The 5,152-nt window shown below is 30.0% G+C and overlaps 1 long non-coding RNA gene across 1 annotated transcript; it reads left to right on the top strand.

Moving 5' to 3' along the window:
* On the top strand, positions 1,186 to 2,512 carry LOC110269580. The gene is made up of 2 exons (XR_002358358.1): positions 1,186 to 1,517; positions 2,410 to 2,512. It is a non-coding gene; the product is annotated as an uncharacterized LOC110269580 (long non-coding RNA).

The raw sequence follows: 5,152 nt of genomic DNA, 5'->3' as shown, positions 1-5,152 counted from the left end.
GGAAGCTTATAACGACAACCCCTAATCTTTAATGAGTGCTCTGTATGTCACCATGCTAATTTTCTTTCTTTCGTTGGAGCAAACAGACGTGTCTGGGGTTGTTTTCTACGGTTTTAGTGGGTTGTAAAGTGAATTTTGTGTTGAAATGTGAAACTGTGTTGTGGTGTTGTGCATTTCTTTGGTTCAGAGGAGGCTTACCCTTCCGAAGCAGTGCAAGCTGAGATATTTTGAGCATACTTTTCAATATTTGGTAAGTGGTAACTCAGAACTTTGTTACACTCTTCTGCTTCTGTAAGAAAAATTAAGGGGAAAAAATAGAGAAGGTTCTATGCAAAATATTGGCTTGAGAAAAAAAAAACATTATTTGTTTATTTATTTATGTACTTATTATTATTTGCAGGTTTTATAAGATGAATTCAATTGTTCAGAATGTAATATTAGGCTAGGATTTGTTTGCTTTAACGGATAAGGAAATAAATGAAATGATTGAACTTGAATGAAATGGTGTTGTTCAAATTCAAACAATGAAATCGGGCAAAATCATTTCAAATAACTAGCTCCTATGGAATTTGAAACACACGGTGTTAATTCGCTGCTTTTTTATTTTTGTGATTCTTTTATTAGTTTATATGCATTTTTTTTGTATGTTCTCACTATTTTTCTTATCTATCCAGTTGTGTGAATTTGATAAACTCTAATTAAATTTTGCTAAGAATATTTTAAACTTAAAGTTCAATTTCTAAGTAGTTTTGTTGAGATGAATACTACTTCTCATACTGCTTTGTGTTGCATTCCATTATCACAAATTCACAATCATGAGTACAAATTCACTTTCATTGTTGAGAGGGGACTTTTTTGTTACGAATCTTTTGGTTTATTTTACGAAATGGGAGAATAGAAATTGAGACATGACAAGAAAAAATTGCAAGTAAGTTAATGATGAAAGGGGGAAGAAGAAAGGGATTGTGCTTTCTGTTATAAGTGAAAATTCCTCCAGGCGTATATGAAATATTTGCATAAAGAGAATTGGTTAAATATCCTTTGAGAAAATTTGTCCTAACTTAATTTTGTATTTTTGTTTGCCAAAGTTTTGAAAATAATAATTTCAAGAATGTTTCACGTTCATAATGATGATGAGATAAGGCCATTGTTCATGCTGCTCTCCAACTCAAGCAATTGGTACACTCATATTTTATTAATACCTATCTTTTATTTCTCTCTAATTTTTATAAATTCAGTTTCAATTCTTCTTTTTATGATGTTGGATACCCTCAAAGCTGGCAGCTTTTTTCTTTTTGCATTTTGCTCACCAACTGTTTGTAATTTTGTTTCTTTGTTAGTGTGTTCAGATAGTGAAGGAGACATGGGGGTTCAAGTGGGAGACATGCAATGCACTATACCCATTACACTTAGACTCTGGGGACAAAGTATTGAGGCAACCCATTTGGTTCATAAGAAGTCTTCATGGCACAAACTTCTTGCCTCCATTGGCGCCCATAAAATTTTTTTCAATTGAGGTAATCTCATACAGAAGTTATAAAAACTCTCAACAATACAAGTTTAGGTTCAAAATCGATCAAATTTATGATTCTACAAATAAAATTTTACAAGTTTGAGTTTTATTATTGAAGTTTAGGTATGAAACATGTATAATTTGATCGTAGCATCATTAGTAGAGTAATTAACTATAAGTAGAAATAATTTAAATAGTAGTTAGAAGAGTTATGATAGATTATGATGAGAAATGAAATTTAAGTCTCACTTTCTTAAATTCTCTTTCAAATGCTTGAAATTTGCATTGGCTTTTTGTTATTACCCTATTTTAGGTAAAGCTTTTGAGTATGCTGTTGGCATTCGACAAAATCATGATTTTCTAAAGTTGCACAATTTATGAATGCAGATTACACATATTCTGTGCCTTGAATTTCTTCATGTTTTTGCTTATGTATTTCTGATTACACTACTAGCAACAGGTTAAGCATAGTCAGAATTTTGTAGTCATCTTTCATTTTTTTGCTTTTTCATATTTTCTTTTGAAATCAATTAAGATAATTGTGACCGCTTTGCATATGTCATTTTATTGAAAGATTCGTCTTTACAGGTTGTAAATTTTTAAGGAAGTATGCGAATTCTCCAATAACAAGAAATACATATATGTCTTTAAAGTAATTACTCCCTTCATATATTAGGCTTATATGTGTAATCTGCATTGATTTGCTTTTATTTCTTTCATATTGCTTATGTTAAGATTGTCACTTACTTGATTAGAATACATAGTTCCTTAAGTTTTATTAAACATAAAAATGGTTCATAAAGAACATATATTTTTAGTTATACACTCATTGTGGATGTTAACATTGTTTTTTATTGGCATTACCATATTTATTCATGCAATATTTTTTTTTCCAGATAACGGATCAAAGAACTGACTTGAACAATTCACTTGGACTTGATTGAGGTTCAATTGCACATCAAAGAAGCTGTTTGAGCTGCACTAAGTGAACCTCGTAAAATAAATAGAAAAATACATTTAAGGTTTCTTGTAAACACATTGAATTGGGACACATGGCCTCATTGTGACATCACTGACATGAGTTACTATAACAAGATTATATATTTGTCAACACTGGGTTGATGTTGATTTGAAGACCTAACATGTTTCACACTGGTTTTTACTTCTGTATTTCAGCATGGAAATTGATCCTCTCAATTGTTAAAAAAATTGAGGGTGTAAAGTGTGATCTCTAACCTTATATTATTCTCTCTCTCATATCTATTCTTGGTCCCACTTACAAAATTAATAGTGAGAGATTACACTTTACTCTTTCAATTGTTAAAAAAATTGAGAGGATCCATTCCCATTTCAGCATACCCATCCTCAGTAATTTCGTTGGATAAAAATTGTTTCATTTTGGCTTCCTCTGATTGTTCATTTTGGATAAAAATATTTTGTTTATATGTGAATTCTTTTTCTTTTTGTTGTGTGTGTAAAGAGGGGATGGTTCTTTATGGAGTTCCCGAAGTACGAAGTATGCGTCACCGGGATCTATGCGAGCGGCTGAGATATCCCTCGTTTGTATAATTGCCCTGCTATTGTGGTATACTTCGGGGTTTTCCATTTAATTCGCTTCGCCTCTCGGGTTCTCGGGTAGGTTACTATTGTTGAGGTATTGGAGCCTGAACCTTAATCGTGTTCCTGGGTTCGAATCTTATCTCGTATTAGGTGTTATGTCTACTGTACAAATAGAAATAATTGATTTTTATTATTGCTATTTAAAAATAATATTTTTTTCTTAACTTGTATATAAAAACATAATTACATATTAGTATAAAAAAATTATATTGATAGTTATATAATTAACTCAAAATTAATATTTTTTAAAATAATTTAATTTTGATTCTAACTTTTAATGATAACATTAGTATTTTCAACAAATTATAATTTTGGAGACAGATATTTAATTTCAATTGCAATGAACTCATATTACTACCAACTGTCATAATCACTTTTTGAATATAATGGATGGACTTCTCCATCACAAAGTGTTGCTGCATAATCTTTTCTAACAAAAATCGCTTCATGGCTTATCCAATATGTTAAATTATCTATTTTGATCATTATGTATTTTTTTTAATTCAAAATTACTTTTTAATCCTCGTACACAATTTTTTAGTAGCATAATTATTTTTAAATAATAGATTTTAGTATTTCGTATAAATAATATATATTGATTATTTATTATTCTTGCATTAACTCGGTGTTACAAAAATATAAAAAGAAATCTCTCTAAACCCTAAATCCTAAATCCTATAACTTAAAACCTAAACACGAAATCCTAAAACCTAAATTCTAAATCTTAAATTCTAAAAATCCTAAAACCTAAATCGTAAATCTTAAACTCTAAACTATCAGGTGAACAAATTATTTTTGTTATCAAGTCTAATCAAGTTTCTTTTTCTTCTTATGCCTCTTGTTTTTTTCTTTTTTCTTCTTCAACTAATTTTTTTTATCAATTTTTAAGGTTGCGTTTGTCTACAGGCACATGACATTAAAATAGGGATACAAAGACAAAAAATCGTATTTGGCAGATGAGATATGAATAGAAATACTGTGTCCAGATACATTGAATTAGTGTATTTTATGCCCATTCTAACAGGAGGACACAGAGACACTAACAAGAGATACAACTTATTTTTTACTTTTTCTTTTATTATTCTTGTTAATTTTTCATAATTATATTTTTTATTATTATATTTTTTTCCAAATTTTTTAAATGAAAAATGAGAATAATTTAGACTTTATAAATTGTGTTAGTTTATCATCGAATAAAATACAACATTAATTTTTGTGCCTTTATTTTTTGTGTCTTGTCTTATCCTATTTTCAAAATTAAATACAACTAAGCTATTAGACCAATTTAATTAAACTTAATTACTGAAATACCTTTATTATATAATATCACTGTTAGATTAATATAATAATCAAAGACAATTGAACTACACATATATTATTCACAATCTAATTTTAGTCATTTTAAAATTAAAATATATATTAATTTTTTTAAAATTACATTTAAATTTGTCTATAATACAAATAAACATAATGAATCCTAAAACATACACTTTAAATAATTGTTATATGTTTTAGCTGAAATTAATATTTTGTTAAAATAATGTATATAAAAAAAGATTATTATTATTGTTGTTGTTGTTACGATGGGTAACCGGAGATTAGTGGGCTGGACTTGTTGGTTGGCCCAATCGTCAGAGGATGGTAGTCTCCAAGCAGGTTCGCACGCTGGAGGCTCCTTCCGATTTGTGTATGTGAATGGATGGGGGTGGTACCTGCAAAGACACTCCGATGCCTAAGTCAGCAAGGATGTAAGTAGGGCTAGAGAGTATTGGGACTTAGTAATACCTGAGGGGTGCCAGGGTATTTATGGTGGTGAAGCAATAACCACCGTTGGAGTAGTTCCACCTTTAAAGGGGGGAATAACCGTCCCTTTATCTTAGGGAAGTTGGGATATGGCTCCTGGAAGTGGGTTGAGAGATTTTATGGGCAATTACTCATTTGAATGAGTGTTATCTGCCAGCTGATCTTCGTCCCTGACTTCTTTAGAGCAAGTCGTGATAAGAACCGACTTCTTTGGGG

Source organism: Arachis ipaensis, chromosome B03 (genome assembly GCF_000816755.2).
Source record: "Arachis ipaensis cultivar K30076 chromosome B03, Araip1.1, whole genome shotgun sequence".
NCBI classification, from domain to species: domain Eukaryota; kingdom Viridiplantae; phylum Streptophyta; class Magnoliopsida; order Fabales; family Fabaceae; genus Arachis; species Arachis ipaensis.
The sequence above is the reverse complement of the archived record's forward strand: the minus strand, read 5'-3'. Positions and strand labels throughout refer to the sequence as shown.